Raw genomic sequence first — 13,745 nt, 5'->3', positions numbered from 1 at the left:
GACCGCCACAGCAGTCGCGCCGCACTACCAGCGTATCGCCACCAGTAGTAACGCCGTCTCCGGTCGGAACGCTCAACGTTTAGCCGGCGCGTGCTTGTCCGATTGTGGTGTGTCTGCGTCGCGTGCGATCTCCGGTATGACAGTGGTAGCGTGAGCTATAAGGTTACCTATAATAGTCCATCGTCCGCCGGTGGAGAAATCGTCAAAAATCTCGCGTCGTGGGTAAGTCTGGCCACGTATTTATCAAGGTTGACAGTATAATATTACTGTCGTTTCGTACATTCTTCGTACAACCGTCGTCGCACGGTTATTGTAAATTTCAAAATATTATAATACAATACAATTAGGTATTGTTAATGCGTGCGTACATATAGGTACTATTGGAATTTGACATGATATTATAGATACATAATAATAATAATATTATTGTGCGTGTCGTGGTTTTCCTCATGTCTGGCGGCCGACAGTGGTTTTCTGCCTGTTGTCGATGAATTCGTTGATCATATTATCGACAGCCTCGTTGTCGTAATAATTGTTACACCGCAGCAGCTCGTCAACCGGTGTCGTACCGGCGGCCGCGTAGACCTGCCTCCACCACCGTCGCCGATCGTCCCGTTTTCCAGCCAATCTTTTTTTCAGCGCCTGCAACGGAAATAAAGATAGACCCGTTGTTAAGATATCACACATAATTTTGCATACACGATAGAGTATATTATTATTATTATTATTATTTTTAACCTGTGCGTGTATAATATAATACAGTATTTCGCGATATCAGACTATTACCTAACCCGGTTATGTGTATAGGTATAATATTAGTCGGTACCTTACTATATACCGCGCGCATAATTGGCGGCCGAAAAATCGTTAGTGATTTATAGTGCCCCGCAAATGGTTTCACGATTTTTATATATTGCTCCGGAACACGCATTTCAGCAATTATTAAATTGATTATCTTAATAGCCGGAGTTCGGCGCCAAACGGTGGTTAATGCGGAGTTTGACGACGAAACAGTAAAAAAAAAAATACACGGTTCCCGCGTAAACGCTTAAGGGGCTATTACACTGCCTCCGTGTCCGTGTAAACAATGTGGTCCGTGTTCAAAATTTTCTTGTTATTCAACAAATTAAATAATATTGTTTTGGTAAAACGATTTCACTAGTCATTAATAACGACATTTATATTACTACCTAACGGACGGTGGAATAGTTGAATATTTTCAACTATTTGGTAAATTATGGTAACGGGTCACACGGATACTGTGTAATAGTCCCTTTACGATAATTCGAATATCTACGAACGTCGATAATATGATTTATTCTCTAACGAGTGGCTCTCAACGCTTAAGCGACGAAATCAAAATAATATGTATTCCTGATTTCAAAACTAGAACGGGAAAATTTGATTATTAAATATGATTTAATGTTCAAATCGTATACAAATTTTTTATATACCATCGATACTCTTATTTGCATCCGGCAAACCAAAAGAAATAAAAATCCACTAATTTCGCCTAATATAACGCTATACCAATACCCAACTACAAAGTGTGTTGCATATATGTACGCCGTACATTTTATTTTATTTTTAAAATAATAAAATTGAATTTTAATGTTTATTAACGTTTATAACCTATAATCTACCTACACCATATTATTTTATAAAGTAATACTACTCTTATTAAATGTTTTTATTTTTCTAAAAATAAAACAAGAAAATAATTAAATAAGTTTGATGCTATGAAAACCAGAACCTAAATTGTGGTGGAATCGGAGGAGGATGGCCTACCTTCTCTCTTAAACATATTTTAGCGTTCACATATAATTATATTCAAATCAATCAGGCATTTAAATCTTTAGATACATACATTTTTTTATACTTTTGCATCCCTTTTCTAATATTTTCAAATTCAAGCACTAATAATTGATTCCTGATAATTGTCACCTATCACCTTTAGAAGTGAAAATCAGAAGTCATAAACGGTTTTTGATCTTCAATAATTAAGCTATAACACTCATCCGAGTACCAAACAACTCAACCATCCTCTATCAATGGTTTGTACCGGTGTACCGCTATCAAATTCATATTCACCGCCCGACTAAATTAAAAAAAAATGTAATTATTTTTCTTATTTATATTAAAATATGTATTACAGTGTAATATGATTATATTCGTCCAATGGCTTATGCCGCTGAAAATATAAAATATTAATAAAAAAAAAAAATGAACTAGGTATATTAATAATTTATAGCTTCATTTTGTATTGTGTTTTAGTTTCTGTCATGGAATTTTAAATCAATACCACCTACCTTATTTATTGCTAATACTAGAAGATTGGTTGCTGCGATCCAGCTATAGTTAATATTACATGTACGTAAAGGCATTGTAAATTTAACTTAATGTGCTATGACAGTCTATTAAAGAACTTTTACTATACTAAACCTTGCAGAGATAAATGGTTTCAGTAGAAGTAATGTATAACGGCAATTACAAATAATGTCTGTGGGTAAATGTTGCGGGGTAATATTACATTTATATACCTACCTATGTTACATTTTCGACCTGAAGGTTGTGATATATACGTATTTTATAATGCAATTTAAAATTTTATCCCCATTGAATTTGATTTAAATTTTAAATTACCCATTAAATGGAAAATACCATGGTAAATAACCGAGCTATGGTGTCGTGTTACAACAATATTTTCAATTTTGCGTATTTGTTATTATAATTTGATCAAATATATTATATTATATGTACTTGTTGGAATGTGCGTTTGGCAATTTTGTAAGAAGTACGTTCTTATGGTGTATGGTTGTATAATGTATATAAATAGACACAATATAAGTTGAATACACTATATTATATACCTATGAACCTACTGTAGTGAAGGATCAACATTTATAATAATATATTTGTGCACTATCATATCATATCTAGTGTCAAAACTTTTGATATATAATACCTATAAATTATAACCGATAATATATTATAACATTTAATGAATAAAACGTTTATCAGATATTTGATATATTTATATATTTATGTAGGTAACTAAAAATATTTTATTTAAATATAAATTAAAAAATATTATAATCATGTACCATTTTAAAACTAAAAGCTTGTATTGTTCCAAAAGAGTGAAATTCTTATGGAAAATGTTTTAATGCATTAATTCTTATTTTTAGTTGAAAAGAGATAAAAATCTTCTTCCGTAATATTAAAAAAAATTACATATCAATAAGTTACACATATAACTGTATAAATGCGTGTGTAATGTGTATACGGATTTAGAAAAAAATAAATATGAAAGTTATAATAATTATTAATTTTACATACCTACAACAATTTCAATAGCTTACAAAAATTAAAAATTATTTAAAACAATAAAACATCATTCTTCTAGAACTCAAGTTTATCGATTATGTTTCTGAACTTTATAAAGTAATTATCACAAACATAATATATTTTGTGGGAGAGCACAACATATATATTATGATCTTGTAACATTATGATGAATGATTATCATATAATATCGTGTCCAGTATTTTAATAAACAATGAAATATTGTTGTATATTCTAACTGTGGACGATAAAATAGTAACGAGTTCAGATTTGGACTTCTTTTTTTTCTACTTTTACTAATATATCTTAGGTACAACGTTGTAAATTGCTTGATAAGTTTAAATATATAAATAATAAGTTAATAATAATAATTTTTGTAAAAAAAATAGTGTATAGATAGGTATTTATGATTCGATAAGATAAGCACATTGTTAAGATAATTCAACTAATCATTGAATTATTAATTTGAAGATACAGCATGCGTATTCAAAAAAAAAATTTTAGGTTAGTATTAAGATATTCTTTGAATAAGCAAGAAAGTTTTTGTTATCATATAAAAAAAAAAATGTATACAGAACATTATTGAGATTTTCTTCGGTTATTCGAATGGGGTTTTCTGTGAACAATCCAATAACAAATAGTTTGAATAGTATTTGATTTACATACAAAGTATTAATACGTTTCCGAGAAAAGAAATAATATAACCTTTGTAACTTGGAAGCTCCAAATATAATACTATTTTTTAATTATTCATTTTTATTTTTTATACTTAAAATACTTTTTACATATAAAAGAACTATAAAAAAATATATAATAAACTTGATATTTTACACTTAAAAGAACTTAAAATACACATTTTTCCTCATGATTTGGACTTTAAAGTGTATGGCACTTACTCAGAATACAATTTTCAAAAGTTGTTGAAAGAAATTTTAAAGTGACAACGTTTTTTAAATCTAAAAATTACAATAAAAAATAGTTTTGATGTACAATTTTAAATAAAATAGGAGGATTAAATTATTTTTGCCAAAAATATCACTTATTATATTGTATTATTATCATATTTTATCATATTTATTATTTATGAAGGTACCTATTATTGTTATTAACTTATAAGTTATAAGTCAATACCGAAGCCGTGACATACTGTTGAATGGTGAGAATATGTAAATAACTTAAATTTTGTTTTAATATTTTTAAAATGTCATTGTACCTATAAAGAAAATAATATTATACGTAATTACAAAAAGTTTCAACTCTTTACGATTAATAATACTTTTTTGAATTGCAACAAAATAACTAAATAATTCTCTATTTTTTGTTTAAATACCCAATTTCGTTAAATGTTATCTACAGTAACTCAATAAAAAAATTAATTGTGACTAATATTACTTCCATTAATTTTTAACCGTGGAAAGAACTTCCTATAATGAACCTTACATTTAATGTTCAAGCTTTTTCACCCAGAAATAAATATTTTATCAACTGAAATCAAAAAAAAAAAATGTTTATAAGTAGCCTAAAATTAGTCTAAATATTTTAATAATTGTATCATTCTATAATTATTAATATTTGGTAAAGTTTTAAAATCCCTACTACTATTCTTTAATAAATATATAAAAAAAAATCGTTTTTTTCAAAAACTGGTATTGTTTAAATTTTCCTCAGAATTCAAAAATAGATGTTTATTGACTATTGTCCACATAAAAATCATATTTTCATACTTCCATTTCAAATATGATATATTAAACTTAAGCTTATCCTAAATTAAATAAACCTTGGTATCTATTTTCTTCCCAAAAATAGAAATATCTTAATTCTTAATTTATGAAAATAGTGTAGCATTAAAATATTAAATATTATTAACCATTAGGGTTAAAGTCTATAATAGAACCATAAGTAAATTTTAATATTTGTTTATCCTATTTTAAAAAGTACCTACATTGTTTTTCCTAATGGTAAATAATTACGCTACTGAGAATTATATAAAAATATTTTTACCAAACATTAATTTTAGGTAAAAACCGAATATACCATCGGCAAAAATAAAACTAAACTTTAATTTATTTATTTCCACGGATATGGAAAATATAAGTTTTTATAAAAAATAATTCTGAAATGCATACGTGTTTAAAATTATTAATCATACACTTTTCTGTTATTTAGGAATGTACTGTACAAGTAATAATTATAGTTGGAGAGATATTCGGCAATATGTAATAATAATAACAATAATAATAATCTTAATATGAGTTATTGTATAGTAGTATTAAACCGTACAGAAATACAGTATGTTTATAATTATAATGAATGGTAGTACCTAATACCTATATGGCCACATGATTTCAATATGAATGATACAAATTGTAATCAATTACATGAATTATTCTTACACATTGAAGTTTTTTATTTTTATTACGTCTTATGCCAGACTTGTACGGTGCATATTAAAAATTTCCATGGTAGAGAGGTCCAGTATCTATTATATTATATTTTGTAGATAAATCATTTTTATAAATAAAGATATAGGTAGGTTATAGGTACATTTTGTATAATTAATCTACTATAAAATGTTGTGTGGCAAAATATGCGTGTCTATAATATGCATATTTCGTATTTAAAAACTGTATAAAGCCTATATGGCTATATATATATAAACTTTAAAAAACCAATTTAAATTTAATATTATTAAAATTTAACAGCGGGAATTGCAAATATTCAATAATCTCCAATTCCAAATTCACTCACGCACTGCGGTTTTCTACCCCCTAACCCACATGCAATATATAATGTTTGGCCGACCTACAAAACCAACTGTATAGACATTTTTTTTCTATCGGGTATTATTGGTATTCTCAATAACATATATACCTATAGGCTATATAAAATCGCTTCCCTTATTGAAAACGTCTTTTCCAATTCTCTAGACGACCGTCTTATTATTATTTTCTAGCCTTTTTGCGTTTTTCCTCAATCACACAACCAAATACACTAGAGTCACGTTCGTAATCCCAAACTATTTCTCGACACAGTCGTTTTTATTGCACACATACAATCGTAGTTTTAATTGGACACGTCTAATGGAACTCTCTTAGTTCTTACATTGGCCTACCACTCAGTCACAGGTACTACATAGTACATAATATACAGTATATATAAAAATAAAACCCTCCAAAGTTCCAAGGTCTAAATTTTTTTTAACGATAAAAATAACTACCTACCAACGTTTTATGGTTTTATATTTTATAAAAGTAGTTTTATTCGATTCGCAAATTGTGTGGGCGTCCTTTATATTTTTAGAGACATGCGTATTGTGTAACTACACATATATAATGGTTAACAAATAGCTACCCGGACGGACACATTACGAAATAAACTTAACTCCATATTAGATGTTTACTGTACATTGTACCCACATATTATTATTATAACTTACAGACATTACAATATTATATATTTTAGTTTTTTGTAATCAATGTCCACTCACCTTGACGTATTTATTGCAAGCACCGACTATGGTCCGTAACGCGATCATCGTGCACTGACTCCGGAGAACCAACTGATACCGCGTGGTATAGTGTAGTGTATACACTGCAGCGGGCCGCGGCGTCCCTCCGGCTATGCGTTCGGGGGTAAGTGGTCGGGGTGCGGAGGGGAGGAGGGTGGGGAGGGGGAGGGCGTGTAGTTCTCACGGGAGAGAAAACAGTTTCGCACGTGTCCGAAAAAAATAAAAGGGGCACCGGCGTGGCACGTGGGAACCGCTGCACGGGACACGTGCCACGATCAAATATAATATATTTAATAATAATACAACAATAACAATGCCTATCGTACACGTTAAGTACGCCACATCACCAATACATTATTATATATGTGTCGTGTGTGCGTACGTCCATTCTTCATCACAGAAATATTTTCCCGTCACTATACCTTCCCGTTCTCGCAGTGCCGATTTCGATCGCCATTTTCCTCTTTCCTGATAGTAAAATTATATAATGTATGCGATGTATTCTCATTCGATTATTTCCGTTAATTCGATTAGATACTTTGTGTGGCATAAGGATATACATATACATTATATCGTTATTTATTACATACAAAATACAAATAGAATACGCAGATAATCCGTTGGGCCTACATCGACAGATTTGTAAAATTGCGTCGTCTCGTGGGAATACGTTCGGTTTTTTACTTCTCATAATACACCGAAACATCAAAGTCATAATCGTACTCATTTTTTTTATTATGCATTAACGTCGGGGTTATATTTATACAAAGATATTTATTTTTTATCAAAAGTCACTTTTTATACAATATATTTTCGTCACGTCATTGCAATCAAGCGTCAGTTTATAAGTGCACGTAAAAAGTTGTTGGGTCATTCGAATAATAACAATATAATATGGAACTATATTTTGTGCAATGGTTCAAAAGTAATGTCGTTTGTATATTATTCTTGTGACATATTGTGTTATGCTGGGTATTTTTTTTTTAGATAAAACAAATGTCAAACCTCCCGAACCAATATTCTTACAACAATACAATCAATTGGTTGTGGGATACAGAAAACACAATGTATATATTTTGTATACCTAGGTATGTAATGTTAATGAACACTTAACTATAGGTATTATAAAATCACATTTGTTGATATTTTCGTCATAAACAATTAAATTACCTAAGTCGTAATAATATATGTTAAGTAATAATTTTCCTAGTAAAAATAATTAAACCTTTTTATAAAAGTTGTATTTTGTCTAAAATGTCCTTAAGAAGATGTTAGCACAATATTTGTTTTCTCTCTCAGATCCACAAGCAACATAGATAAAACAATAAGCGTAGACCCGCGCAGCATTTGGGAAATGAAAATATTTTGTGAATGTCATAAAGTGGTTGAATTATGAATATTTGACTAATTATGTTTTATAAATATTTTCTTCTTATGATGGAAAAATATTGTACTATATGATTGCATAAAAATGTTGACTTAATATTTTTTATAAAGTTTCCGTTAAAATGTTTTTTGAAAATATTTTCAAATATATGAACTTTTGGGCCAAAGAATATAACTAAAATATTACCTAATTATTTACGCAACTTTTTAAAATATTCTGACAACTATATTATTTTCCTGAAAATATTTTTACCATATTTAGGGAATATTTTTATGCTGTATGGGGAATGATGGAGACTAAGGGGGCTATAGCCCCCCAGAATTCTATTAAGCCCTCCGTGTAAAAGTTGACTGTTTTATACAACCATATTATGCTGTGAGAACTGAAAAAATTTTATATTATTATAGTGAATAAAAACATGGCTTAGAAATTCTATGACTAACGATAGTTTTCAAATCTATCGTTTCTTCATATTGAAAGGGACTTAGCTAATATTATTAATTCTGAAGATATTCTTAATATATTTGCCCAAAAAAGTAGGCGTTTAAACCTTATACTATAGTAATAATTTCCAATTTAAAATGTTTTTTTTCATATTTAATTCAAATACAAAATATGTAATTGATAATAATATGATGTTTGGTAGTATATTATTTATTTATATTTTACTTTAAAATGGGCTTCTTTAGTGCTTTTTATATATTTTCCTTTAAATTTTTCTATAGTTATATTTGTAGGATATTATGTTCTGTATCCGAATCATTATAGCCCTTTTGCAAAGTAATTCGTAAGAAGTTCCGACATATCACAAAAAAGAGGCTATATATAGTCCCCCCAAAAAACATTTATCACGCCTATATGGATGAAATGCTTTCACCTAAAATCATTTTTTTACGATTTTTGAGTAATCTCAGGGTAAAATCACCAATAACAAAAATTATAGAGGATAATATATCTGAGGATATGACATATCAGTTTTGTATTTTATTATTAATTGACTTTGTAGGTATTCGACTTTCAAAATAAAAAAAAAATTGTAAATTTAAATTTTGTTTAAATTGTTTGAAAACAAAATTTAGATAAATCGACATGTAATACCTTCGAAAATATTTTTTGTTTTTGTAATGGGTGATCGATGATTATACTCTACAAGGTTGCTCAAAAACATTATGCTGCGTAAATGCGTTTTATCAATGTTGTGATGTGTAGGCTAGATGGATAAAACAAACAGTACGCTGAAATCTTCTCAAACAAAATTCTCATATAAAATTTCCCAATAGATAAAAATGTGTAAAATCAAAAATTATAAGTATAATATCATAATGGTATAATACTTATATTTGTATAATATAATAGGGGTGCTAATTATGGTCTACATAATATGTAATCATTTCCTCTTTGGGGTGTTATAAATACGAAAAAAAAATACAAAGGTAGCTTAGTTCTTACAGATAAATAATATAATATTATAATAGTATGTACCTATCGTTTTACCATCATACAAGTAAATTAAACTAATCTATAAATAATATCATACATTTATACGTACAAAATATAAATTTAGAAACAAGAAACGTGTAATAAGCCTATGTACAATTCTAATTGGCCGATATTGTTCAATACTCATACAATTAAAAAGAAATATGTAAAAGTTGGCCACACTAAATAATATAATAGCATCAAGTATATTATACGGCGCTAATATATATTATATTATGCATATCCATAATAGTTGTATTTTTTTATTAAGAGTTACGCTTGGTTTAAATATCAAAGGGAGTTTTGTAATGCTTTCATTTGGATTTTTGAATTTTAATTCACTTGACATTGTTTTTTTTTTCATCTGGCACTTGTCTGCAATTCGCGGACACGGTCCGCCGGACCCTTATCCATTTTTCGTGAACGGATCCCTTCTCAAAGTTTTATAATTATTATTGAGTGTAATATAATAACAACAATTGGACAATCATAACTCGAAATGTTATTTTGACCGATTTTAAATGCATTGTTCTGTAGGCCCATGTTTTCCACATTCAAATGATGAATGGACACGACCAGAACGAATTGACTTATATTATATAGTGTCATAAAGGTCCTTCTCGCGGAACAGGAAATTGACATTTATATTTTAAACTCCATAACCGCGGAATTCAGTGATATCGTTCTCGATTCAAAAAAGGGCAGAAATCGTGCAGTTCAATTGCAAACAGAATTTTTACCCTAAAATAAAATATTATAAAAAGTTCACTGCCATATAATATACAGCATTGTATCCATTTTCAATTTCTATCATATGACGTATTCCGTATCCTATTGTACTGCAACGTATTAACATATTTAGTTCAACACAGCGATTCCTTTATAAAAAAAATCACATATTCTTTATCAATATAACTTTCAATAATTTCCTGTATTCTACCAAAATACATGCAAATTAAAAATATTAAAATAAAAACTTATTTAGGTGGGTTTCTACTTGCAAGTACTGCATTGCACTTATTTATAACGATTTTATGATTTTTGTGAAATAATTATGTTTTTAATGTGTTTTAAAATAATTAATGAACAACACAATAATTTTGAGACTTCACTTAATAGTGTTCATAAATCATAATATATAGAATTACGTTTTAGAGATGTATTATTTACATTTCATAAAGCCGGTATTTATTTTTAAAAAAAATATTTCCTTGAAAAAATATAGGATCTAAATATTTTGTAAGTTTGATAATATGTAATTTATGACATCGATCAACTATACAATGTAAAAATAAGAAAGGACCACATTTTAATAACATTAAAATAATTGATTTTAGAAAAAAAAATTACGCATCATCGTACAACGATAATGTTTAAACAATATCCGCTGTGAATCTAAAAGCTAAATAAAATGTAATCGTTACTGTTTGTATTAAGTTAATAACAAGTAACGATAATTTAAAATTTAAAATCCCTCAGGGTTTAGTTTATCTAGCAAAACGTGTAAAGTGATGAAGATGCATTTGAGTTGAGCATGCGGAACAGGAAATCGTCATGATTGATTGATTGATGATCGACTGTCGATTGATTGAGCGACATGTGTGCTCGTTAACGTCCGATTGTCGATACATGTGCAATTGGTAAAATAAAAATTTGGATGGATTGAATGCAAACGTATAGTGGTTAGCTTTTAATAAAACAAAACGTATGGTTATTCATATAGATTTTCGAAAATAAAATAAAATGTAATTTATGAATATACATAATATTTAAAATGTACATTATGAATAAGATTCTACGTGTCTACAAAGAGTTTGAACAACTGTTGTTTAAATCAGTATGGTACAATTATAAAATATATTCTTTCAAAGTTTTTGTATTCTGTTTATGTATGGTAGGTATATAATATTTTTGGTAAACATTATTTTAATACTAGATAGGGAGATTTTGTATATTGTTATATCCAATATTGTAAATAATATAAAATTATATTTTAATATACGAGGTCGAGGATAAATAACTAGATTAGATCTTAAAGAAAAAAATTCAAAAGAATAAAATAAATGAAACAAATAAAGTAAAGTATTATATATATTTTTTCATAAATCAATTTTAATTTAAATATACCATAGATCAATAGTTAACTATATTTTTAACTTAATTAAAATTCAAAAATTAATTTTTATTATAAAACCGTTTATACTTCAACTGTAAATCTTTTTAATGGTTTTTTTATTACCTAAATTATATTGTGCTATATAGTTTTACTTCATGTCTTCTTTGACACCTATTGACTTGCATAGACTTATGTTTTTAAATTCAATACCAAATTGTACCGCACACCTACAACATTTTATATAAAATCACTACAGGATATTATTTAATTTTTTCGTTCCCCATAATACAAAGGTCGAGTAACTCGTTGTATAGCTGTATAGGGTATTAGGGTATAGGTGCACGTCGTCCGCGGTCTATTGAAAAAAAGTGTTCATATTTTCTTTTAATACTATAATAATAATAATAATAATAAAATAACTGCGTGGACGTAGCATAATGTATATGAATAGATAAGATTCTTTTTGCAACACATATCCGCACGTACTATAATATGTACATATACGCATACACATTAGACATATATAAATATCCAATATCCATTTATAATCCGTTTATCGTTTTTATAGCACAAACGCATCAGTTGGCGCATAATATAATATAACAATAATAATAAAAAAAAATATCATTGTTATGTTATATTTCAGTATATTTTGTAATAGGCATATAGGTACTATCCCGCCACATAACGTATAATATATTATTATGTGTAACTGCAGCATGCCATCGTCATCTTCCGCACATCAGCGATATTGATAAATAATAATAATAATAATAATACGTACAACAAAAAGCATTACAATAATAATAGTAATAATATTATAACAGTGTATAATAAAATTTATATCCGCCCGCAACAGTTCTATATAAACGCAATTAAGTATATTGGATTGTGACGTGTTCGATGAGCCGCGATGCATTTGTTTGCTTTACTCTCTTTTTGCGATGGTTTCCCGAAAAAAAAAAATAATAATAATAATAACAATAATATTACATCTGACATTCTATACGTCGATTACGTGTGTTATATTATTATGAATAAATCGTATCTCGTTCGGTCCCAACGTCACACCGCTGCAGTTCTTCGGCGTCGTGGCGTGTATAATAATAATATTATATACTTGTCGGGCATAATAGTATATAGGTACACTCGTGGGCAGTATATAGGTATATACAACACTCGTGTGCAGCGTATATTATGCGTGATGTGGGGTGGCCGGAAAAAAAAAATATGGCACATTAAACGCGCGTCCGGGTAAATCGCTGGGGACGCATTAAATCGTTGTCTGCAGCATAGCCACCGTATCGCACGCTCTCGGATGTTTTTATGACGATTGTTTTCCGTTTTATTTGCACAAAAGTCGAGACGAGATTTTCCGCGAGCACAATGTTATCTATACGGTACACAGCGACGGCGGTATCGGTTCTGCTGCAGCACATGTCACGGTATAAGTCCCGGTCATCGGCGGCACGCGCGCGAACAAATTGAAGTGCTTATATTATTATTATTATTATTATTATTCTTATTTCTATGCGATCGGCCGGCTTGGGGTCGGCGGTTGCCGCCGTGGACATTGGTCAGCGGCCCTCCTGTGCATATGACTCTTATAAACACGACGCATACACACGGAGCGGTCAATTGCCCGTGTCCCTTACACAAACAATTGTGCAATCGCGGGCCGGACTCGTATAATATGGTGCACTGTGGCACTGGACCACTGCTAGTGTATTATACAACACTATATAATAATAAGATAATAATAATAATAATAATGTACAACTATGAGCGGCGGTGGCTGCATATACGACTTGGCGCGGTGCAGCGTTTTCAATTATCGTCCAACTGTCGTATACGCGATCGCGTTATAAACCACCGGAACGATCGAATCATGTGACATTTACGAACTGATA

The 13,745-nt window shown here is 29.3% G+C and overlaps 1 protein-coding gene across 2 annotated transcripts in view; it reads left to right on the top strand.

The window, feature by feature from the left end:
- Positions 1-13,745, top strand: part of LOC132938476 (gamma-2-syntrophin) — a 49,815-nt gene continuing 36,070 nt past the window's right edge. The window contains exons 1-2 of one of the 2 annotated variants that reach the window (XM_061005331.1): positions 102-222; positions 2,275-2,370. The gene's annotated coding sequence lies outside the window, so the exon portion shown is untranslated. Of the gene's footprint in view, positions 223-2,274; positions 2,371-13,745 lie in introns of both variants that reach the window. The other variant, XM_061005330.1, reaches the window with a different exon arrangement.

This window comes from Metopolophium dirhodum, chromosome 2 (assembly GCF_019925205.1).
Source record: "Metopolophium dirhodum isolate CAU chromosome 2, ASM1992520v1, whole genome shotgun sequence".
Classification (NCBI taxonomy): Eukaryota; Metazoa; Arthropoda; class Insecta; order Hemiptera; family Aphididae; genus Metopolophium; species Metopolophium dirhodum.
This window is presented reverse-complemented; position numbering and strand designations above follow the sequence as displayed.